Genomic DNA, 26,580 nt, shown 5'->3' with positions numbered 1-26,580 from the left:
TTTTTTTTAAAGATTTTATTTATTTATTTGACAGAGAGAGACACAGCGAGAGAGGGAACACAAGCAGGGGGAGTGGGAGAGGGAGAAGCAGGCTTCCCGCGGAGCAGGGAGCCCGATGCGGGGCTCGATCCCAGGACCCTGGGATCATGACCTGAGCCGAAGGCAGACGCTTAACGACTGAGCCACCCAGGTGCCCCAGGGAACTTTTTTTTTAAATGCATGTGTGTGTGAATATATAAGTACACACACACACACATGTACATTCATTCGTTCTCAGGGAGATTTGAAAATATTACATCCATAAAATAAAACAGGTATGATATGAAAAATAATCTAAAATTATTTTAGAAATAATTGGAAAAAAAATTTCTTTTTTCCACTGGTTGTCAAATGATCCTTTATTGAAACATTTTCCTTTGTAGTTAACTAGCTGGGCATTCTACCGCACCACTGTTGATGTCATCGATGATGTCATGAGGGTGGCGGCCGTCAACATTGCGGCCCACAGACTGGGCAGTCCCCAGGATTTCTTTAATGGTTCCAGAGAGTTCTCTGGCTAAAGATCGGTGTCGCATCTGTCGGGCAATATTGACAATCTCATCAAAAGCGGTATTTCCACTGTGCTTAATGTTTTTCTGCTTATTTCAGGGCAGAGGCAGAAGGTACCATTTCTATCTGGGCCTGTCTGTTCTGAGTGGTCAGTTTCACCGTCATCCTCAGACCCTTCCAATCACCAGTTGCCATGGCAACGTCATCACCAACCTTTATTGGAGACAGACCCAGCGGGCCGATCTTCGGGGCCAGGGCAGACGTGGCACCGACTTCACCACCGGTGCACCTCAGGTACATGACTTTGATCTCGTTGGGGTCGAACTTAGGCGGCATGGCGGAGGTGGCTGGTGTCGGATGAACCCGGCTTTGGGACGACCGAAGAAGGTTGTACCTTTGCCTCCTGAGCCGAAAGCCAAAAGACCCAGAAATAATTGGAAATTTAAGAGCAAATTTATTGCTCTAAAGAATTCACTATAGAGACTGAATAGGGAAAATGGACATAAATGAATATCAAATAGTTTAGCTGGAAGATTGAGAAGAAAGATTATCCTCAAACACAGTACTATGGCACAGAGATATGTGAGTAGAAAAAAGGGGACACGGAGGACAAATGTAGGAGTTCTAACATATGTCTATTAGGAATTTCAAAGAAACAGAGAATGGAAGTGATTCTTTAAAAATAAAAGAAGGAAATGACCCAAAGTAATGAATCCACAGATTTAAAAGTTTCAAGTAATGAAGAAAAAATACCTAAGTACATCTTGGTGAAATTTCAGAACTCCAAGCATAAAGTACAAATCCTAAAAATGTCCAGAGTAGAATAAGGAGTTGTTCACAAATAAATGAAAATCAGATTGGTATTCACTTTCTCATCACCCACACTGGATGCCGGAAGACTATGGCAGGAAATCAGAAAGAAAAAGAAAAAATGCCTGGTAAATATAATGAAAACAATAAATCCAAACATATCATTAATCATAATATTAAAAGACAGCAAAACTCAGACTGCAGAGACAGGAGGCAAGAACCAGCTATGTGATAATTATAATAGATATTGTAAAAGAAAAATGATGCAAGGGCATCTGGCTGGCTCAGTCAGTACTGCATGTGACTCTTGATGTCAGGATTGTGAGCTCAAGCCCCACATTGGATGTAGAGATTATTTAAAAATAAAATCTTAAAAAAAAAAAAAAAAGGAAAATGATGCAGAAAGATTTACTATAAAGAATTAGGAAGATATACTAGAAAATTAATGCTTGAGTACTAATATTAATATCAGAAAACAAACAGGAAAAGATAAATTAAGAAAAATAGAATTAAGGAAAATATTTATATCTATATTGGCATAAATTACATTGATACACTTGCAGAATCTACCAAATGATGCAAATACTGAACAAAACCTGCATTTTGGGGATGGAGGGGAAAATCCTAAAAATATAGGAATGAAGTATCAACTCAAGAAGCTAAAGAAAGAGCAAGACAGAGGGAGGGAGAAAAAGAGAGAGAGGAAGAAGAAGGAGGGGGAAGAGAAGGAGAATCAAATAAGCTAAAAGATAAGTTAATAAGCATAAAAGAAAACACAAATAAGTGGATGATTAATCAAATGAAAATCTAATTTTTTGATGAGGTCTTTAAAAAGAGCAATTAAATAAACAGACTGTCAAATGTGACCATGGTAAAAAAAAAAAAAGAAGAAGATGAAGAAGACGACGACGACTTAAATAATCAACATTAGAATTGAGAAAAAAAAGATGTGGAACATTTTTTTAAATTATAAGCAAATCAAATGCAAATTTGTGTCAAACAAATTTGAAAATTAGTTAAAATAGATTATTTTGTATGAAAAACTAAGTAATGAAAATTGACTCAAAAAGCAAATGAAATCCTGAAAAAAACAACAGCCATAGAGGAAATAAACACGCTAAAAAGGGCACAATGCCCAGATAATCTTCTGGGCACATTATACTAAACCTGCAAAGAATAGATACTCTCTGTATTATTTACACTGTTAAGGAACATAGGAAGAGATGGAAGGTTTTCAGTTAATTCTACAAATAACAGCATAACACTGAATCATAACCAGATAACAATAGAGAGAAAAACCACCCACAAACAAAACAAGAAGCCCAAAGATAAATAGAGGCAAAAATCCCAAATAATATATTAGGAAATTTAACTCAACCCTTTACAAAGAGAATTACATCATGAACCAGTCTTTTTCACAAAAATGCCAGGATAGTTTAACATTAGTGTCTGTCTATCTTTTAGTGTAATTCATTACCCTAAGAGCTTAAAAGAGAAAAGTTGTATGATTATCTCAGGACATGTGAAAAGGCATTTGCCAAAATTAGCAATTATTCCTGATGAGAAAAGTTTTTCTTAAGCAACTTGATAGAAGACACCACCAGAAACCTGCATGATGTTTTCAATGAATCATAAAGAGCATTTCCATTAAAGTGAAGGGTTCTGCCACACTCATAACTCTTCAGCAGAAACTACTCTGGTGGAACAAGGCAGCAAATCAGGAACCAGGAAGACATGTGATCCAGGAAACAGGTGATCTGACACAGCAGAAAGGCAAAGGAAAGCCCCAGAACCACAGTGAAAGAAAATCCAGGCAGATTAATGTGCAGTAGATCTAGGGCGTAAAGAGCAGGAGGCTGAGTGGCCACAGGCAGGATAGTCCCAATAAAAAAGAAAAGAAGAGCAGAGACAGAAACTGATAGAACGCTGTTAGAATATAATGAGAAGAGATGTAGACTTCAGGCAGAGTTTTCATATGAAATAGTAATAAGTACCTAGAAAATTAAGCAAAGAAAGAAACAGAGTAAACTATGAACTCTGGGGAGGGAGAGTTATTTAAGAAAAATAATCAGATTATAGTATACTATATGACTCGCCTGCAAATAATATATATAGTCATAAATGTAAACTCTGAATATTGATTTAACCAAAATTGTGATATAACCTGTCTGGGAGAATAGGGTGGTGGGAGGGGTCATTCATACAAGAAAGCTAATTCCTTCTCTTCCATAATAGGAAGTCAGTAGGTAATATCTGAATTTTAAAAATAAAAAAGGCAGTAGCCTAAGCATATTATTTAGAAATGTAAATGTGAAAACCAGAAGAAACAGCTGTAAGAATTGAAAGCATAGCTACCGGGGGTGGCAGGGGTAGACGGACACAGCTAGGACTGCTGGGCTTTGTTGTAAGCTCATTCACTTATTTACGTGCATGTATTGCTTTGACAAAAATTTAAATTAAATTTCTTATGTTTTTTAATTTGAGTATAGTTGACACATGTTACGTTAGTTTCAGGTGTATTCACAGTGATTCAACAACTCTATACGTTACGCCATGTTCACCACATGTGTAGCTAGCTACCACGTGTCCCCATGCAACACTATTACAATACCATTGACTATATTCCCTATACTGTGCCTCTTATTCCCATGACTTAGTCATTCCATAGCTGAAGTATCTCCCATTCCCCTTTACCCATTTCGATCACCCCCCACCTCCTCCCCTTTGGCAACCATCAATTTGTTCTCTGTATTTATAGGTCCAATTCTGCCTTTTGTTTGTCTATTCACTTGTTTTGTTTTTTAGGTTCTACATATGATTGACATCATGTAGTGTTTATCTTTCTCTGTCTGACTTATTTCACTTAGCATAATACCCCCTAGGTCTATCCAACATTGTCACAAATGGCAAGATCTCATCCTTTTTATGGCTGTGTAATATTTGTGTGTGTGTGTGACCTCTAGATTTTTAGAAAGCAAGAATGACAATACCCAGTAAGGATGTGGAGAAATTTATACAGTCCCGGACACTACAAAGAGAAAATAAATTATTACAAGCTTTCCAGTGAGCACGTTGGCAGTAAGGATCAAAATTTCAAATATTCCTATCACCTAGCCCAATAATCCTCCTCTGACAAATTATTTTGAGGAAAACAACAGGGCAGATACACAAAGATTCACCTCAAAGGACATTCGAAGCTTCATTCTTTAAAATATTGGGACACTCTCACTCTGCACATACATTAATAATGGAATGATTAAGTAGATTATGTACTTCCATACACTGGAATCCCTGTGGGCTTATAAAATAATTATAGAAAGTAGTGGTTTTCAAATTATGCTTCTGGGAGTCTATACTAGTTTTCCAGGGCTGCCCTAGCAAAGTACCAAAAACTGGGTGGCTTAGAGCCACAGAAATTGATTGTCTCATAGTTCTGTAGAAAGACTAGAAATCTTAGATCCAGGTGTCCAGAGGGTGAGTTCCTTCTGAGGGCTATGAGGGAAAATATCTTACTTGCTTCTCTCCTAGCTTCTTGTGTTTGGGCTGCCAATCTTCGGTTCCTCAGCTTGTAGAAGCATCACCCCAATCTCTGCCTTCATCTTTGTGTGGTGTTCTCCCTGTGTGCATGTCTGTCTCTGTGATCAAATTTCCCTTTGTCATAAGGACACCAGTCATATTGGGTTAAGGCCCACCCTAATGGCCTCATCTTAACTTGATCAACTGCAAAGTCTATTTCCAGATAAGGTCACACTCAACAGGTATCTGGGGTTAGGATTTCAACATCTTTTGCGAGTTACAGTTCAATGCACAACAGAGTCTTAGGGTTTCTGAGAGTTGCTTCAAAAACCACTACCAAGGAACTATGGGTCCTGAGGTGATGAGTTCTGGACTTCTCTTGTCCACTTTAAGTAGAAAAGTTCCCTTCCTAATAAATTAGTATTCTGAGAGTTCCTATGAAGGAAGTGTCCACTATTTTAAAGCATGTAAAAGCTACCAAGTAAAACTATATTTATGTATGTTTCCAATATATTGCGAATAAAGAGAAGCAGTTTGCAAGCATGTGAACATGTTTCTGGTTCTGTAAAAGTACAAAATCTCTATCTATACTCATATTGACAGTACTTCTATTTCGATTGATATCATTTTTCACATAAATATTGACAGTGCTAAGAAGGCTACAGTTTTACAAGTGTCCTTAATACTTGTCTTCATATTTTTCTGTATTTTCTAGTTTTTTTAAATGATATATCTTTGTGATAATAAAAGAGTATAATTCTTTTTTAAAGAGAGGAAGAGGTCACTTATGATTTTCAGTAAATACATGTTGGTGAATTTATTGATACAGTTTTATCCATTTGGCTTGGCTTATCAGAATTTCAAACCAATATAATTTGGATGACTATTCAGTTCTCTCCAAAACATCAGCCCTTGCCATTCAAACCCCATTGATAGAATTGAGTCTGCAAGCCCAAGCATCTATCAATGAATGAATACATAAATAAAATATGGTATTTATAGAGAATAAAATATTATTCAGCCTTTAAAAGGAAAGAAATTCTGACACATGCTACAACATAGATGAATCTTGAAGACATGTTAAGTGAGATAAGCCAATCACAAAAGGACACACCTATCTGATTCATATGAGGTACTTAGAGTAGTCAAATTCATAGAAACAGAGAGCAGAGTGGTGGTTGCCAGGGGCTGAGGAGAAGGGAGAACAGGAGTTATTGTTTAGGGTACAGAGTTTCGGTTTTGCAAGATGAAAAGAATTCTAGATGGTGGTGACAGTTGCACAACTCATAATCCCATTGAGCTGTACATTCAAAAATGGTTACAATGGTAAATTTTATGTTATATACATTTTACCACAATGTAAACAATAAAAAAATGAATACAAAAAATGAATCTTCAAACACTTCAAGGTAATGTGTACCTAACATTCATTTTTAATTTCATAGGCTCATTTATTTTTCATTCATGAATCATTATAACCATAACCATCATTTTCATTATTACTATCTATCGTCATCAGATCAGCTAGAAAACCAGTTGTTTGCTTTATTCTTTATTCATTTCATTATAAAAGCAGCACGAATATTTTTTGTGAAAAACACTAAGAAGAACATTGAGAAAGTCCTTATTTGGAATATTTAGATGGTTTTGCCTAAACTCCACGTTCCCTCCCTTGCCCAGGGCAACCTCTCTCCCCAGCGCACCGCCCACTACCTCCCACGCCACAAAAAGCCACAAAAAGATTGAATGAGATAATCAGAAAAACCACCCAAGAAAAGAAAAAGGGAGAATCGGTTACATGTTCAACAAGTCAGGGAACAAGAAAACTCAAATCTGTTCCAGTTCTCTAGTTTCACCTTAAAGGCAAGGAACTGTGGATGTTTGTGCGGAGCCCTTCAAAGCCTAAATTCACAACCTCTCCACGCGGGAGGTTACCAGCATCTGAAGAAAAACAACCACTACCAGAAAAGCTCTTCTTTGTTTTCATTCTTTGCAGTCCTTCAGGAAACTCTTGATAATGTGAAATGTTATTACTGCAAATGTTGGCTCAGGCAAGTTTACTCTAGAGTCTGACTATCACTGACTGTTCACAAAATAAAATCATTTTTAAAGCCTGTGAGGAGAGCCAAGTGCAAACCACAAATCAGAAAACCACCAAGGCGGGCTGGCCTCGCTGCCAGAGTTTAATGTGATCTAATGGGAGGACAACAAGATGTGAGAATTTGATTTTACGATGCTCCATGTAACATTTGGCAATACAAAGGGGCTGGGCCCAACTTCCCGATCCTTAAGCAAACATTTGAAGTAATGTTTTACTTTCTCATCAGTTTTAATTCTGTCAACCAGGGTGTAGAGATTTAGCCTGCCCTATTCATTCTAAAAGTGCTGTCTGCTTTGGGTGGTTATACATTTGTTTAATATCAATTCATGTAAGATGAAGATGGGCAGGTGGGGAAGGGGCCAGGAAAATCGGATGAAGCTATTTCATGGCAGTGGGTCAACTGGATTGCAGCTCTCTTCTGCATTTGTGATTTATTCCATGGGTGGGAGGGCAGGGATAGGGCTAACTGAAGCAACATTCTTTCACAAGCAAAAGCTAATCTTGGGGAGAGAGACAGATCTGGGTTGGATCAGGTTGCCCAGTCTCATACCAAATGGGATTGAAACTCAAGTGTGGCTCTATTTCCCATCAGTTGCTAAAGAAAAAGAAAAAAGAAATAAAAGGGTAGCAACACCAAAACTCTTCACACATGGCAAATTAACAACCAATGACATTATAGAACAAAGACAGGCAGTCAGGAAATCCCATAGAAGGGCGCATGAACAATGGAAAATAAATCAGAGTCACCTTTCAGGCCTCTTTTGTTTCTATAGTCAGGACATCAGAATGAGAATCAGATCTCTTTTCCTCTTCTTACTGAATAATGCATTCCTGACAACACCAAACTTTTCCTTACGTTGTCATTGTATAGCAATTACAAAGTTGAGCCAACGAAGAAATGTGAAACCCACAGAGTCAAGTTTCTTAAAGCAATAGTTTGCTAAGTGAAGTCATATCTCAGAATGCAGGAAGTAATATTAGAACTTCTATTTCTATTGACTCTTTATCTAAACAATAAGAAAGAAAGCAAGCCTCATTAATAGTTAAAATAAGAATGACACCAGGTAGCCTCACTCAGTACAGATATAGATGATCACATACCACCTGTGGACCATGAGTCTTCCTGGAAGAAAGCTGAGGTCAACAGTGCTAAAGGTGTGACAGATGCTGTATCAGTTCAGGTAGGATGGGCTGCAGCAATTACTAGACCGAACATGTAATGGTTCGACACAATACAAGTTTATTTCTTGCTCAGGTAACAGTTTTGGTGGTCAAATCAGCAGGAGAGCCCAAATAATACAGGCACTTCTGCCAACTTCTGCTCATGGGCAACATGGCCATCTGAATTTCTTCTGGCAGAAGAATGGGATGGGACATGGAGAATCAGTCTTAGGAGGCTTTTTATAGGCCCAGCCTAGAAGAAGTGTACATCATTTCGGCTCACCATTGGCTAGAACTTGGTCTCATAACCACACCTAACCACAAAGGAGGCCAGGAAATAGAACCTGGTTCTGGGCCCAAGAAGAGGAAAATGGATCATGGGGACCAGCCAGTAGTCTTGACCACAGGCACCCTCAGCCATTCAGTTATCACAGTATGTCACAGTCTACATGTTCCCCGTATGCTGATTTAACTGTTGTAATAAAATTTAATCCCACAAGGTGAACAGGTGGCTTAAAAATATTCCTACCAAGAAGTCACAAATTGAAGATAATACTAATAATCCAAGCCAAAGACAATAACAAGAAAGTGTCAAAGCTAAAGCCTCGTATTTTTACCTCTTTGTCAGCCATAGTGTGAGATTTTAAAAAAAGACTATGCTTGCTTCAGCAGCACATACACTTAAAAAAATTATTAAATTAGTTCCGGAAAGAAGCAAATTAAAAATTTTCAAAAAAATAAGTTTATTTAAAATGCATATTTACATCCATTTTTATAACGAACCTCACTCTTCCTATATCATTGTTAATAAGAATGTGAACATATTACAATTAGCAAAAAAAATTATGTAACCATAAAATAAACTGCAGACAAACTTCTATAATTTTATGTTACAGCTTAAAGTAATACTATACTCAATATATTATTTTGAAAAGTTTTCTTAACCTTGTTGATAGATGTATAGAAGCTTCTTTTGAGATTTATTTAATAACAAAATACAAAAAGCCACATAGTATTGAGGTCTCCTCATTTTTTCTTTCCCCTGTATTAAAATGGCAAGATAATATATGCGAAACAATCTGGCAACAAATCAAGGTATATTCCTTTGTCAACATTGAAAAAATTACTAAGGTTTTAAGAAATAAGAATTAAAGTATGTTATGTAATGTTGGGGTTTGATTTATAAATGAATGAAAGTACAGGTGTTTCCACATATCTCAGCTTATAGTACTTTCTAGATCCTTTTTCAATATACAATGATTTGTGTGTGTGTATGTATATATATATATTCTCAACAGTTATTCAACCAATATTTATTAAGCACCTACTCTTACCTTCATGGAGTTTTCATTAAAGTGTCAATAGTAAATTTAGCAAAAAACAATATTTTAAGAGAAAATTGTACTGTGTAAGTGTAACCACTGATGGGACAGTTTGACTTAAATGTTTTCATAGGTTTCTGGGATAAGTTTACTGAGGTAGCACAGTGAAATGTATTAGTTCCACCATTCATAGGTAAGCTACTGTAAGAAAATGCTATAAAATGTCATGGATGTGGATACTTTTATAAAAACTAGACTTTTAAAATATAGAGGAGTCAACCATCTCACACCCATTAGGATGGCTACTATCAAAAAACAGACAATAAGGGGCGCCTGGGTGGCTCAGTCGTTAAGCGTCTGCCTTCGGCTCAGGTCATGATCCCAGGGTCCTGGGATCGAGCCCCGCATCGGGCTCCCTGCTCCGCGGGAAGCCTGCTTCTCCCTCTCCCACTCCCCCTGCTTGTGTTCCCTCTCTCGCTGTGTCTCTCTCTGTCAAATAAATAAATACAATCTTAAAAAAAAAAAATAGACAATTAGTGTTGAGGAGGATATGGAGAAATTGGAATCCTTGTGCATTGTTTGTGGGAATATAAAATGGAGAAGCCACTATGGAAAACAATATGGCAGTTCCTCAAAAATTAAAAATAGAGTTACCATATGACCCAGAAATTCCACTTCTGAGTATATACCCAAAATGATTGAAAACAGTGTCTTCTTTTTTTAAAGATTTATTTATTTTTTGGGGGGGGGAGGGGCAGAGGGAGAAAGAGAATCCCAAGCTGACTCCCCGCTGAGTGTGGAGCCCAACACGGGGCTGGATCCCAGGACCCTGAGATCATGACCTGAGCTGAAACCAAGAGTCAGGACGCTCAACTGACTGAGCCACCCAGGTGCCCCAAAAGCAGTGTCTTAAAGAGCTATCTGTACACCCACATTCATAGCAGCATCATTCACAAAAACAGAAAGGTGGAGGCAACCTAAGTGTCCATTGACAGATGAATGAATAAATGATATGTACTATATGCATACATTGGGATATTATTCAGCCTTAAAAGGAAGAAAATTCTGATACATGCTACAACACAGATGAACCTTGAGGACATTATGCTAAGTGAAATAAGCCAGTCATAAAAAGACAATACTGTATGATTTCATTTACGTGATTACCTAGAGTAGTCAAACTGATAAAGACAGAGATAGAACAGGGTTGCCAGGGGCTGGGGGAAGGGGGAATGGGGAGCTGTTATTTAAGCACTATGAGTTTCAGTTTTACAAGATGAAAATTCTGGAGATTGGTTGCACAACAATGTGAATGTACTTAACACTAGTGAACTGTACACTTAAAAATGGGTAATATGGTAAATTTTGTATTATGTATTTTATTACAATTAAAATTGTTTTAAATATAGAGCAGTCTTTACAATATTTACAATGTGAGATATGGAAGACCCAAGAAAATATTTTCTACCACTCAGAAGTTTGCTGTTTTTTTTAAAGAGCAAAGAACACACACACACACAGTCTGCTTCCAAAGTAAGGATGATATTTTACAACAGCTAAAAAAAAATAACTGTTATTTAAAGGAATTCAAGCTATGGTGAGAACATTTTGAAACATACTTAAAAATACTCCCATCACTGTATGTGTTGTTGCAGGTAATTATACAAAGGCAGGCCTATGTAAATTTTTATAACAGAACAATATACTTAAAAATCTAGTATTTAAGCTATTTAATAATTTATCAGAGTTTTAATGATTTAGAATCCAATTAGTAAAACAATAACAATATAGTAACTTCCAGTTTAGCCTGTAAGAACAATCGATTGCCATTACGAAGGATGAAATTTTTTTTACCCACATTTCAATAAGTCTTTGCATAATTGAAAAATAGGAGGAAAATAAGTATCATGATTTAGTAAGCCTAGACAATGATGAGTTCTTTTCATTTGGATCTGAAAATATTTATGAAGCATCTTTTTAAGACAAGATAGTTAAAAATTCAAAACTGAGTCAGATTTTGGATTCACTACATGACAAAGTTTTAAAACATGAGTTAGAAAAAATAATGAAGCATATTAAATCACAAAACCTTCACTAGTGACAGCAAAAAGGGGGTTTTGGTACCACAAATAAAACCAAGTAAAATAATTTTAAAAATATTTTCCATTTCATTTAAGTCTATGTTAATTTCTATTCTATATGTTTTATAATGTGCATATCAGTAAATAGTATATGCATATAATTCATAAATAATTTTGTTCATACATAAAATTGTTTTTAGTGATATGGATATAAAATTCAGTATATGTGCTGCCAAAGCGAGCACTGATATGGATATAAAATTTAGAGAACACTGTTCTAAAAATTCTGGGAAACCCGTTAGGAAGAAATGTATTACTCTTCGCTTAAAAAACACTGACACAGAAGACCAAGATTGGACATGAGAAAGACTTTTCTTTATAGTAAAGGCAAGGAGACACAAAATAAATTCTCATCCATCAAAATGATTTAGGTATTATTCTTCCTTAGAGTAAGGAGATCAATTTATTTATTCATAGGAATACTATGCAGCTTTTTTCTTCTTTGTATTAAATGTTGCCCATGAAAGAATTCAAAGTATATATCTGCATCAAGAATAACACTTTAGGGTGCCTGGGTGGCTCAGTTGGTTAAGCGTCTGCCTTCGGCTCAGGTCATGATCCCGGAGTCCTGGGATCGAGTCCCACATCGGGCTCCCAGCTCAGTGGGGAGCCTGTTTCTCCCTCTGACCCTATCCCCTCTCATGCTGTTTCTCTCTCTCTCTCTCAAATAAATAAATAAATAAAATTAAAAAAAAAAGAATAACACTTTAATAATGAAATAATACTGTATTTGTTGTTTTTCCTATATAATATTTAATATACTTCTGTTTTCATAAATAAGGTTCTCAAATCTGTTTTGGAATGTGCTGGGACATATGTAAATAAATAATTACATAAATAAACTCTATATTACTTTCTTTTTATCTGACCTCTCCTCTCACATAAACACACCACAGAGGGAAAAACTTTTTGCTTATATCACAAAATAGTTGGGGTGCCTGGGTGGCTCAGTGGGTTAAGTGTCTGCATTCCGCTCAGATCATGATCCCAGGGTCCTGGGATCAAGCCCCACATCGTTCTCCCTGCTCAGCGGGGAGTCTGCTTCTCCCTCTGCCCTTTCCCCTTGCTCATGCTTGCACCTGCACCCTCTCTCTCTCTGAAATAAATAAATAAAATATTTAAAAAAAAAAAAACAGTTACATCATCCCCATTATTTAGAATGGCTTACCTCACTTCTTCCATCTTATCTGAGTTTACTCTGTACTTTGGGGTCCATTTCCAACAAATTTAATTCAACAACTTTGTGAGCATACTGCTGTATTACATATTACTATGGTAGATGACTTGCAAAAATGGCCCTGTTTCCTATGCCTATAAGCTCTTTGCAGTGTGGCTTTGCAGTTCACCTCATCAGGGAGTAGAGTCTATTTTCCCACCTTTTGCATGTGGACTACCGTTGGGACTTTCTTTGGCCAATAAAATGTAGCAGAGGTGATAGTGTGTCTTGCCTATTTGTACTGTGTCACTTGGGACTCTGACTACCCCATAGAACAAGGCCAGGCTAGATGACAGTCCACATGGAAGACAGCTGAGATGCTCCAGATGATGGCTCACAGACGCTCTGAAGCAGTGGCTGACAACATGTGCTCGTGGAGATCAAGCTAAGAGCAGAAGAGCCACCCAACTGAACTCAGACTAAGATGGCAACTCCCAGAATTATATGCTAATGAATAGCTATTGCTTTAAGCAACTAAGTTTTGAGGTGGTTTGTTAGGCAGTATTATGGTGTAATAGGTAACAATAAAACTACCTATTAGGTATAATAAAGAGATGGAAACTGGGCACTTCTGCCCTTCAAGGACTTATCTTCTTGGACAAAATCTTTTAATTTGGGGACCCACTGAAGAATTTAAAGAAATCTTAACTTTTCTGAAATGCTATGTGATATCTGGCATGGATCCTCAGGTACTTTTCTTCTGTGGGGAAAGTGGAGCTCATAGTTTTCATCAGTTTCTCCAAGGAGTTGGTCCCCTCCCCGAAGGTTAATACAGTGCAGTCATGGAAGATACTGACTCACTTATAAAAAACTACAATATAATGCATCAGATCCAATAATGGAAGCACGTGCCAGGCAGTATGGCAATAGAGAAGGAAACTTTTAAGTTTCCTGAGGAATTCAGAGGCTTTCTCAAAGAAATTATTCTTTCCAAGTGTGAGAAGCAGCCCCACAGACAGAAAGAGCCTTTTAGGCTGTGGAATGGCAGGTCCAACAACATAGAAATGTTAAAAATGCCTGATTTATTTCAAGAAAAGGAAATAGGTGCAGCTGGAGGGGGAGATACATAGTTAAGGGTAAGGTGTGGAAGATACAATTGGAGAACACTGAAGTCAAGATGGGAAGGGCTTGTATTCCAAGCTAGGAAATTTGAATGTTTTAACTGTAGGGATCCACCCCTATAGGTTTTGAGCAAGGAGAAAACATAAGAAGAACTGCATCTTGAAGAACTCTCTGGTGGCAGAGAAGAGAATGGCCTCCCTGGAGAAAAAAACCAGTGCAAGCTGGTAATCATACAGGCAAACAAATGATGGACATCTGAATTCGGGCAATGGCATGGGAGGTAAAGGAGACAGGTTAGAAGGTAAAATCCCCTGGAACCTGTTGATTAGGTATGCAGATGAGAAAACAATCCGGAATGACACTTCTTGACTGCACGAATGGGGCTGGTGATAACATTCACTGAGCAGAGAACACCAAAGGAGTATACTGGAAAGAGATTTTTAAAATCCCATTTTGGACATGTCCAGTGACAGATGTGTGCAGCAGGCCTACAGCTCATGAAAAAGGTGAAGGCTGAAGATTGGGGATTTATTAACTGTAACTTCTGAGTTACAGAATTTGCAGAGTCAACTTCGGGAAAGTTCAGCATGTTGGAGAAAATTGAGAGTGATCTGTATGTTTTTAACCATGAAAATATTGAGGTCCATCTTAGGAATGCCAACCTTGGTCAGAGGGTGCTTAAAGAATCACAGGCCCTTCCTCAGTACCTGGAGCAAGAGTGGTGTCCTTCCCAGCCAAGTCCTGTGAGCCCAAGCTGAGGTTGAGGTCAGTGTTTTGTCACTGGGAATGCAAATGCAGGTGAGTCTCCGTTCCATGCCTTCGACAATTCTCTACACACTTCTTGCAGACCTGCCTCATCGTGATCAATGCTACTTGAACCAACACTTCCTCAGAGCAGAAAGGCTAACAGTGGAGAGACCAGAGATATCCCCAAAAGCTACCCAAGTGGGATCAGCTAGCACCAATGGCTATCAAGACATATCTGACTTGAGGTTCTAGGCATAAATCCCATGGGAATGGATGAGGTCAACCAAAAGACAGGGAGAGAAGCAGTTTTGGACTGAGCCAACAAATGAGTTTTGTTTGCCCTACACAATGTTTTTAAAAACTGTTATCTGATGACACTTAAAAATTCAGAAATTTCATCCAAAAAAGATCACTTTCCTGCTTCTTTTGAAAAGTTAGAAGACATTGCAACACTGGTCTCATGCTTCCACTTGGCAATAATTAGAGGGAACTGAGAAGCAATGGCTACCTTTACAATGACCGTAAGCCCTTCCATTAGCTACCGCTTTCATTGGTTTCACTAATTTTATTTACCTGCATGCTCCCTTTAGGCATCTGAATGTGTGACCCTCTGGGTGGAATCAGAGTAGAGGCCTACAAGATGGAAGAATTTGCCTCCTGCTGCAGTTGCTTATAGCCCACTATCGCTTCCCCATTAAAAGTAAGTTCTTTGAGATCAGACCTTATGCTTTATTCTCCTTTTTATTCCCACAGCACTCTGCCCTGGGCAGATAATAGATATTCCCCCAAGCATTTTCTGAAGCTTTTTGTTTGTTGGTTTGGAGTTTTTTTGTTTGTTGGTTTTTTGTCTTCCTTTTGGCTTAGGATAAGTAAGCGTCTGCATAGAACCGCACTTTTTAAAATCTGAATTTGATGTCCGTTTACCCAATGGCATGTTCATAGCTCATTCTCCCTATCCACTGTCATCACCTTAAATATCAGCTCTGATCAGAGTAAGAAAACAGTAACAGCCTATGACATGTCGAATTCACTTAAAATCAGAGGGTCTTATGGAATCCCTATTACCTCTTGCTAGAGTAGCAAAAAATTGCACATCCAGAGACAATATAGGGAATTCTGTGTTATGTAAAAAAATATAATAAAAGCTCAAAAAACACCATTCTTCACTTAGAAAGAGAATAGGGAAAGACTGTGATCATGTGTTTATGATTGGAGCAGTGAGGGAGGGAGAAAGAAGAGAAATTTCCATTCTCAAAGAGAAGAAAAAAATAAAAAATAAAATAAAATACTACCTCACGGTTAGAATTTGTTGTATCAGAATCTCACAAAGTTTCACTGGCTTTGGTAATATGTGTTTGTTGCAATTTGGAAATACAAAAAACTGTATGATCAGGTCACAGAAATGCCAAAGCCACCTATTGACACACTCTCAATCACTGCATTTTAGTAATTCTCACCTTTTTTCTGCCAACCGAAGCAAGCAAGAAATGAGCTCATATTAGAAAGAGGATATAGCAAGTCTGGTATGAAAGTGAAGAGATCAATCAGAAAACTTACTGTCAAAAGTTTCCTTCCACATTCATGTTTCCCCCAAACAAAAAGTAATAAATAAATTTTGTTTAATCACATTAGCTCATTAATCACATGAAGGCTCAGCTGTTGACCTCCCACCTTTCCCAATAAGGCTGAGAAAGTAAAAAAACTGATAAATAAAATGAAGTCTCTCTCAGAATTTAAAAACAACAACAACAACCTTTAATGATTAAGAATAATGTACACTTGCGAGTCAAGTCAATTTCTCAAAAATTTCAATAAATAACATCAGGACTGTTAGCTGTACCAAACAAATGGGATTTTTTGCAATCTCTTTAAAAGAGAGAGATTTTAATGAGCTTCCCTGTTCACCTTGATTAAACCAGAATTTTAGAGAAAGTAACCTAGCAGAATTTCAGAAATGTGAAGTTCAAGTTCAACTAATGAAGGGACAAAGACTTTAATTTTCGCTGAATGGTCCTCCCATTTCTGTGTCAGCTTCGCACTCTATTAGATCCTCTCGAACAAAAGGCTCAGACCCTCCCACTGGGAATCTTTAGCTGGGGCCCTGGGCACTATTGTTGATTTTATCCTAAAGGGCTTGGGAACACATTTTATAAACATGAAAATAGAGAGCAAATAAGTGTGAGAAACATTCAGTGAAAGAAGGTCAGTGGAAACAGCTCACATGCTGTCAAGGCCCCACTGGACTTCTTTTAAAATGATGTAGGTAGATGCATTTCTGGTTGGTGTGTTTAGTCTGATAGAGGTTTGAAAATGATATTCATGTGTCTCTTTCTTTGCCTGTGAAAATAATCACAATTTCTCCGGGAAGACTCTCCTGCTGGGTTACCAAGTGCTGGGCTCATCCTCTCCTACAACCAAATACCTTATATTTCAGCCTGAGATTCAAGGATGCTTTCTTTGGACAAATCAATGTTGGCTACATGTACGGAAATTCTCCTTCCTAGGGTTACCCAATGCAAGTGAAACACTGGAATTCCGTGACACCTGCAAACCATTTCTCCCCTCCTGACTGGATTTGGCACAGAAGCATGGAATCGGAACTAGGAAGCCAGGGACCTACATGCCAGATGAATGCTATTTCATGAGATCTTCGATGCTGTTGTTTTCCTTTTAAATAAAAACAAAATAACACCAAGATGAATTTTGCACATGGTAAAATACAAAAGAGAGGACATGATTTCTTGACCTTCAAATATATGCGAAACACATTTTTAACTGGAATGAACAACCTGGAAGTGTATTATATTCACAAATGGCATCTGAATGAAACAGTTGCTTCTGGGACTGTGAGAGACACTCCATCTATTGATAGCGAGCTCCTAGAAATGGATATTAAAAACCCAAAAGCTTTCTCAGTTGAAGTAAAAAAAAAAAAAATTAGTCTCCTACAAATCCTATCCCTGTATCAAAAGATGAAAATCATCCAGCTTTAGTACACAGACCTTTCCAACTAACCATATGACTAATTCAGCCTAAGAAAGCCACTATTATCCAGCATGGAATCTCTAATACGCAACAGAAAGTTTTCTCGGGCTCTCAGAGGGGTTCCAAGATTGCGTTTTCATGACAAATGATGGTTATGACTAACTAAAATTCTACCACAAAATTTAAAGTTGACAGTAGGCTAGAAATCTATTCAGTCAGCAAGCATTCAGTAACTATGAGTCAGCTGGAAAAGACACACCCAATAAAAATCTGTATCTGTTCCATCATCTATTCAGGACGTATTTATTAAGGGCCTACCACATACTCAGCACGGTCCTGGGAGCTGGGGTGTGAGCAAGATAGACATAGTGCTCTTCTCATGTAGAGTAAAAATGGTCTCACTCTAATACTGGGCTTGCCAAACTGTAAATGGTAGCGACATCTCAGATTGATGAAGGTGCTCTTATCTTTGGTGTCAGAATGGGAGAACTCTTGTTCCCGTCTTCTCAAGGCCAAACTCCTGATGGGGTTGCAAAGAACAAATACGCTTAAAACACTTCTCTGAGTAAAAAAATGTTACATAGAGTTTGCTATCAACTGAATGTTTGTGTCCCCCAAAATCCATGCGTTGAAACCCTATCTCCCAATGTGGTGGTATTAGGAGGTGGGACCTTTGGGGGATGATGAGGGTTAGCTGAGGTCATGAGGGTTGAGTCCCCATGAATGGGATTAGCACTCTTCTAGGAGTCACAAGAGCTTCCTTCCTCTGCTCTCCCCCATGTGAGCGTACGAACAGAAGTCAGCAGTCTGCAACCCGAAAGAGGGTGCTCACCAGAACCCTTCCATTCTGCCACCCAGTCTATGGTATTTTTATTATAGAAATCTAAACACACTAAAATTTATTGTGAACCTTTTTTGTTTTGTTTTGTTTTTGTTGCCGTTGTTGTTGTTGTTGTGTCCTCTGTCTCCTCTCTCTGTAGATCCAGTGCTGAGTGGATTGCAGTGGGATCACAGATGCTAACCGCAGAACACTGACTGTCATCTAGAGCTTCTGGCACTGAACTGATCCGGACAGACATCACCACTGTCATCATTACCGTCACCGTCACTGGAGTCATCAAGAGGCCCGCAGTGCCTACCCTACCAGTTCCATGCAGTATATCCATAAAATGGGTGTTAGGATTACCCAAATAGCACAAGGGACTCGGTCAGAGAACATATCTCAATATATATCTGCATATATTGAATAGCTAATGGCTTTGGTATTTTAGAAATTGCACCCAGGCTGGCAAATGCAGATGGGCTGGAGCTGTATGAAAGTGTAATAAAAATCTAATCAAACATGTGAGCAAACTCACACATCTGTGGACAGATGGGAGGCATTATGTAATACAGGTCATTGCCACAGCAACCTCTAAACCACCCCCGCGCCCCCCACCAGCTACTGCTGCTGGGCCAGGGTTGAGGGCAAAGGGCCTCTGTGAGTTTTCCTTCTCTGTCAGCATTCAGAGAAATCATTTTTAACCTCTCTAAAATGAGCTATTAAAATAGAAAGTCTTTGACCCACACCCATGAAAATGATGCTCCAGATACCTCAAATCTTTGACCTAGGACCCAAGGTCTCACTGTTTGTATCTGTTGGTTCTTTGAAAACATAACATTTCAATGAACACACTTTGCTACTTGCCAGAAGTTTTTCTCTCTGACAAATGTACTAGATGGTAATGTTTGAGGTGGGCTCCTCAATGTAGCTTTGGGGAATAATTTCAGAAGTAGTCGAACAATCAACTATACAAACCACAAAACAGAATGAGAGATAGGCTTGGAATTTTTAAAAGGCAGACAATGTGAATAATATGAAATTAATACTCAGAAATCCTCATTTGAAAGAGAATTTATGTGTGGGTGTGTATAAATTTTATTGAATCCCAGAATAATTAGAATTTCCTCTTTCCATCTACTGACTAATCTTCAACTTGATATTCTAGAATGGCTTTCTTCCATGGATGGAAATTATGTCTTCTCCAGTATTAAATATTTAAGGCACATAAATCTGGAAAGTGGAGGTTAAGGGGAAGAAGCAAATCTACTTCATACCATCTGAGTGAAGAGCTATCAAAGAGAACTTAGAGAAGTCTTAGAAATGGAACATTACATGCTTTTGGAGCAGCTCTACCTGGATTCAGCTCTATCACTTTTTTGGCCATGCGACCCAAGACACATTCTTTAATCTTTATTACTCAATTCCTTCATCTATAAAATGAAGATAATAACAGTACCTATCTCCTAAAATAGGTGTGAGTTTTAAGTGAATTAGTGTATATATAAAGCACTTAGAATTGTGCCTAGCACCTGCTAAGTATTCCATAAATGTTAGTAATAATTATTGCTGTTGTATTTTAGATGATGGTGCAAAAAACAAAAATTCAACTAAAAATTATTGTTCAGTTATCAGAATTCTGAGTCCAAGCAGCAATGCCAGTGAAACTCAATGACCTCAAAGTGCTTAGTAAGTGTGCCAATGAGTCAGTTCTTAAAAATTTTCATTAGAAGCTGAATCACTTATCACATACTTATTGTTGGCTCTCTTAGCCTCTTTTGGCCTCTCACTGCCAAAAAACTGCCAAAATGAGGACTAGCACTGAAAAAAGGTATGTGCCTAGTCTTCCAGTATGAAATCCTAAGAACGAGAACTACAAAGTGGAGCTTGACTATCAAATTCATAGGTCTGAAAGATGATTTTTCCCAGATCAGGTTACATAGAATTTCATAGATGGAATTAGAACTTTGTATTACAATTTATAGAATACTTTATTATAAAATTTTTCTTTGTAGGGAATATTAAAATGAATCCTGGCATACTCATCTCACTGACCTTAAAAACAATAAAGCGTTCCCAGTACACTCAGGGCATGTTCAGCAACTACTGTGCAGAAGGCACCGTACTTCTTAAAATGGAATGTGAATGATTCCCACTGAGGTTAGCACATTGTATTCTATGTGAAGGGCATCCCCTGGGATTGAGCTGTGCAGCAACAAACCTGGACACCATCCCAGAACTCCAGTCACTACTACTTCCGTTTATCATTCAGGAGCCACCATCCTCAATTTGGTGTTGATTATTCCCATTTTGATACTTTTATTACATATGTATCTATTTGTATCGATTTCCTCTGCTTTGGGCTTTATATGAACAGTATCAGTCTTATGAATCATTCTGTAACTTGCTTTTTATAAACTCAACATATACTTGTAAGAGATATTCCTCTTGACCCGTGTAGGTCCGGTTCATTCATTTCAACTGTTGAATAGCATTTCAGTATATGAATAACCAATTTAATTACTTATTGATTCTCTTTTTGCTGAAAAGTGAGGGGTTTTTTTTCTTTCCACTTCTTTTTTTTTTTGGATGAGAACATTGTAAGTATTCAATAAATGTTAGCTATTGTTACGCGTCTTGTTTTACATTCAAGACACTGGTGAGCAATATCTATTCCATGCTCCTTCTTGGGCATCCTTCTGTAAATCAGTGTCTAAAAAGCTAAAAACTACATTTATCAACCCCCCTTACAGCAAGACATTTAGGTTTGGCTGAGCAAAGGCAATCATGAAAGGCTTTCAGCATGGAAGTAAGCTGGACTCTAAATGCTGCTGCAGTTGATCCGCGTAGTCATAGAGCTACCAGATTTTTCTACACAGAGATGGCAGGGGTCCGAGTGTGCGGTCATTTTGTGAGCTTTGAGAGGCAGGGCAGAGTGCATCCATTCTGTCAGTGTGAATCGTTGCAGGCCTGCTGTGGGCTTGGAACTGGAAGCAAGTGATTCCTGATGACATGATAGTTTCCTGTTTGTGGCAGCTTCCTGCTCAGGGCAGTGGGTGGTTTGCTTCTATGGGTGGCAGCTTTCTGATCATAAAAGAGCTGGCCTCAGCAGTCACTTCTGTAGTGTGACTTTGGATGTCATACCTGAAAGCTCACCCAAGAGTCTATTTTTTCAAACGACTAATGATTTCATTGATCCCTATCATTAGAGGAGGGCTTACTACAAAGCTTAAGCTTCGGAGATCCTCGTTACATGGGGCCCATGGCTGGTATATGTTTTTATAAAAATTGCAGAAGTAAGATACTTTAACTACTCTAAATTAAGGCCATTATCTGTTCCCATTCAAATTTCCCCTCAGTTGCATTTGTTTCTAGGGTTGATGGAGTGGCCTTAGGCATTTCGGGGATCCAATTAAGGATGGGGACTGGAGGGGACAGATCTGGGGATCCTATTGCAGTCAGAAGGTATCCTACATGCTACCACCATAAGAGTGAGTAGTGGAGAAGGAACAATGTTTAAAGTTGACAGAGCCAGAAGATAAGTTGTAGAAAAGTTCCGAATTTTATAGTTCATATAAGAAAGAGATTTGACAGGGGTTTTCCCAATTTTGACAATAATTCCAAAAACGGGGCACCTGGGTGGCTCAGATGGTTAAGCATCTGCCTTCGGCTCAGGTCATGATCCCAGGGTCCTAGGATCGAGTCCCACATTGGGCTCCCGGCTCAGCGGAAAGCCTGCTTCTCCCTCTGACCCTCTCCCCTCTCATGCTGTTTCTTTCTCGCTCGCTCTCTAAAAAATAAATAAAATCTTTAAAAAATAATAATAATAATTCCAAAAACGTACATGGCATTATCAATAATGAGTTGTAAAAATGAAATTTTCTAAACTATAGATAATAAAACAAAATTACAGTTACAACAAAGGAAAGACTAAATTGTCTTTTTCTTCTCTCTATAAAGTGATACTACAAAATTATTATCAAGTAAAGAGGCAACCAAAGAGTGTATAAGGCAAAAAAAATGTAGAAAAAAACTGTAAAGGTACATTAAGTATTTGATTAATAAAAATATTATTTTACTTTCTGGATTTTGTGATCTTTGTGGTAAATGTCAGCTTTTTAGAATTTGTAATTTGTGGCAGTTTCTTTTCTCATTATGAGTACATTTTGAATTTCATACCTAATTTTGTATTTATGTTGTATTTTTTCCCTAAAGAAGCTGCCAAATTCTGTATTAAAGTCATGTCCCTAAAGAACTAGATCCTTCTCTGTCAGTCATAAATCAATTGCTTAAACTAGCTAAAGCAGATTCTGTTCCCTGCAATGGAATTCTAAAAGATTAGGTCATTAGTTATCGGGTATGGTTGCATGCAACCGAATTTCAAAGAAATGGACTACTGGAAATGGTTATCTCACCTGGGTGGGTTTGAAAGCTATGATAACTACATTAGCAACAGATGATGAATTATGTTTGGCCAAGAATGAAATACCTATTAAGTGGAAGGCTTGGCAGAACAGCTGGCTGCTACACAACACCTTCTGGTGAGAATGAGGAACAAAAGAAATGTGGGGTGAGCTGCCGAATTCTAGCTGCATTAGAGAGTTAATGAGGAGGAGGAGCAGGACAAGCTCCATATTTTAAATTCTTAATTTGGTGCACAGAGGATCAGAGAACTCTTATAAGTGCCCTAAAATAATGGCCCTTAAACTATGCCATGGATAAGCATCCCCTGAAAGGCTTGTTGAAGTACAGACTGCTGGATCCCAAATCCCTTGAGTTTCTGATTCAGTAGATCTAAGGTGGAGCCTGAGAATTCAAATTTTTGACAAGTTTCAAAGTGATGATAATACTGTTGGTCCAGGAACCACTTGAGAACCACTGCCGTGAATGAACTCCTTACCTCTTGGACCTGCAGGACAGATACAACTAAAAATCAGATGCAACAGGTTGCCAAAATACAACTTAGGTTAATTTCAGCCTCACTTGGCCTCTTATATAAAAACACATTAGGGCGCCTGGGTGGCTCAGTTGGTTGAGCGACTGCCTTCAGCTCAGGTCATGATCCTGGAGCCCTGGGATCGAGTCCCGCATCGGGCTCCCTGCTCAGCGGGGAGTCTGCTTCTCCCTCTGACCCTCCCCCCTCTCATGTGCTCTCTCTGTCTCATGCTCTCTCTCTCAAATAAATAAATAAAAAAAAAAAAACACATTAGTTAGGAGAGAGTGGGACACTATGAATTGGAATGGGACATTTGAATGGATTTAGATGTCTGAGTATCTGAACATACAAGCCCCACTGAGCTCTCCAGTCTAGCACATGTCACCCTCCCACCTCTGTCAGATAAATCTGTCATGTTTAGAGACCCGATGCGACTGCACCTGCAGTAATTACCTTGCAAGAAATGCTAAATCTTCTTATGGTTCACTCTTCTAGTCCTCATTCACTCTAGTCAAGGAGTCAGATCACATGTAAGTACAAAGTTTGACTAAGGAGGAGAAATCTTAGATAGCAAAATAGTGCTAAGATTTTGCTAAATTGTGGTAATAAAAATCTGGAGACTTGTGGGAATGAATTCTGAGAATGATCATTCAGGCTAAATTTATCAACATGGATGCATTTACTAGAGATTCTGGATTCAGTATTCCAGTTCGCAGAGTTGGAAATAATCTAAAGTGTTTGCTCGATTAGTTAACTGAACCTGAACTCAATGGTAGCCTCCACTAAATAAAGTTGGGCACTAAGAATTCCTTGATAGAAGACAGAGATTTGGGGAGAAAGGAATGTTGGGGAAAATTTAACATGCATGACTGTCTTACCCACCCATTAGCTGTGAGCCCTGAAGGGGCTCAGAGGACCCTCTCTTTATCAAAACATTGAAAATCACTGTGGTGTCATTCTTTTGTAGGCTACAGATCAAGGTAGTAGATGTTTTCCCAGAAATAGAATCCTGAGTTTAATAAGGACGAGGCCATTTCAGAGCAGCAGAAACCATATGGCAATAAGTAACGACCTGAGATCAAAGAAATAGACCTACTGAATAGAAAGCAGGGCTCCAGGGATAGTCAGAATGGCTTGATCTATTCTATATATCTCCCATCAAAACCAAAAAACTTCTTTGGCTGATAAATGGAGACTTGACTTGAATGAAAATGATAAACAATCAAGGTTGCTCACGCAGTTCCCAGGTTTGAGCAACAGAACCCCACAAATGAAGAAGAAGCCAGGAATACCTGAGGAAGAAAGCCAAGACGCAGCTGCAAGTCCATACTAATACTATTCCACGTAGCCTTCCTGTTGACATTTAATAGTGTAACTGTACCCTGGAAAAAGGTAACTACCCATATCTTTACTTAAAGAATTATCACATGCCGGCCCTGAGTAAATGCTAATTCCTGGGGCTCTATATCACCAGTGTGGCCAACTATTAAGAAGGGGGATTTATTGGTGTCAAGTGATAAATGGAATTTTGATCCAAGTCCATCTCACAAGGGGCCCAGCAAGTTCTTCAAGACATCCTGTAGTTATTTCCCTATTCCTGTATGCAGGCTTGGAAAAAATGACAAGTAGGGGCACCTGGCTGACTCAGTCAGAAGAGCAAATGACTTTTGATCTCAGGGTTTTGAGTTTGAGCCCCACATTGGGTATAGAGATTACTTAAATAAAACTTAAAACAAAAAAGAAAAAAAAATGCCAACTAGAAGAATTCTCATAATAACTTCCTGACCCGCGGACTTATAGCTATTACATATGTAGGAAAACCGAGAGTAAGCTTCTGGAATTACCACTCCTTACCACAGTAGAAAACAAAAAGTAATACCAAATCTCTAGGAGGAATCACAGAGATTAGTGCTACCATCAAAGACCTGAAAGACAGGACGAGGAGGATTCTTTTCACATCCCCCTTTAACTCTCTTATTTAGGTTGTGCAGAAGACATTCTTGGAGAACAATAGTGGATTATCCCAAACTGGCTTAGTCAGCTTGGGCTGCTATAACAAAATACCATAGACTGGGTAGCTTAACAACAGACATTTATTTCTTACAGTTCTGGAGGCTGGGAATTCCAAGGTCAAGGTGACCATGGATTCAGGGTCTAGTGAGAGCCCTCTTCCTGGTTTATAGAGGGCCGCCTTCTTGCTGGATCATCACATTAGGGGAGAGACCTCTAGTCTCTTCCTCTTCTTATAAGGGCATTAATCCCATTATGGGGCTCCGCCCTCATGACCTCATCTAAACCTAACTGACTCTCAAAAGCCCCATTTCCTAATACCATTACATTGCGGTTATTGATTCATTATATGAATATTGGGATACAACCATTCAGTCCATAATGCAAGCTTAATTTGGGAATGCCTCTGTTAAGCACTTGGTTAGCAGCTATAGATCTAGCAACTCTCTATCCCTATCTCAGTAAGAAGAAAACAACAGAAGCCCTTCAATTGCACATGGATAGGCATGTGCCATTACCATCTTGCCTCAAGGCTAATTAACTCTCCAGCACTAGTCACAGAGTTCTTTATCATCTTACTTTCCCCAGGAGGTCACACTGGTGATTACATTGATGACATCAGACTGATAGGACCTGGTGAACAAGGAGTGGCAGTCACCCTGAATTTCTTAAGAGAGATGTATGCCAGAAAATAAGATGTATGTAGAAGATAAATCTCATAAAAATTCAAATGCCTGACAACTTAGTTCATACGTCACTGGATATCAAGATAGAATTATAAACTGAAATAAAGAAGGAATGAATAACTCCCAGAATTACATGCAAGGACTGAGGGGACTTTAGTTTTCCCCTATTAGGGTGGAGATGAGCAAGTTCTTATTTGTATGAGTGACAGAAAAAATAAGTTAGGCTTTTGTCTTGCTGTTGTTTGAAGATCTAAGTCAGGGAAGAAGAGCATGTTGGTGTGTTGAATAACCACAGAGGTACAACGCAGTATATTGCAGATGGAGATTCACACATGCAGACACTAGACAGATTAAAAACAATTCCCCTTTACCTTTACAACTAGGTTCTGGAAGCAATTTAGATTCTACCAATCAGATGAACTCTAAATTTGGGAGGTAGAAGCGAGGCAGAACCCACATTTCTGCTGTCTCTGTGTGCTCTACTGGCAAATGTGATCATGGACTGTGTGTTGGCCAAG

General features: G+C 38.4%; 1 protein-coding gene and 1 pseudogene across 1 annotated transcript in view; both read right to left on the bottom strand.

Moving 5' to 3' along the window:
• ANAPC10 (anaphase promoting complex subunit 10) overlaps positions 1 to 26,580 on the bottom strand; it is a 217,524-nt gene that overhangs the window by 27,473 nt on the left and 163,471 nt on the right. The gene's annotated exons all lie outside the window — the stretch shown is intronic.
• Positions 367 to 963, bottom strand: LOC102735434 (large ribosomal subunit protein uL11 pseudogene; annotated as a pseudogene).

This window comes from Leptonychotes weddellii, chromosome 2 (assembly GCF_054177405.1).
Source record: "Leptonychotes weddellii isolate Sample4059 chromosome 2, ASM5417740v2, whole genome shotgun sequence".
NCBI lineage: Eukaryota > Metazoa > Chordata > Mammalia > Carnivora > Phocidae > Leptonychotes > Leptonychotes weddellii.
This window is presented reverse-complemented; position numbering and strand designations above follow the sequence as displayed.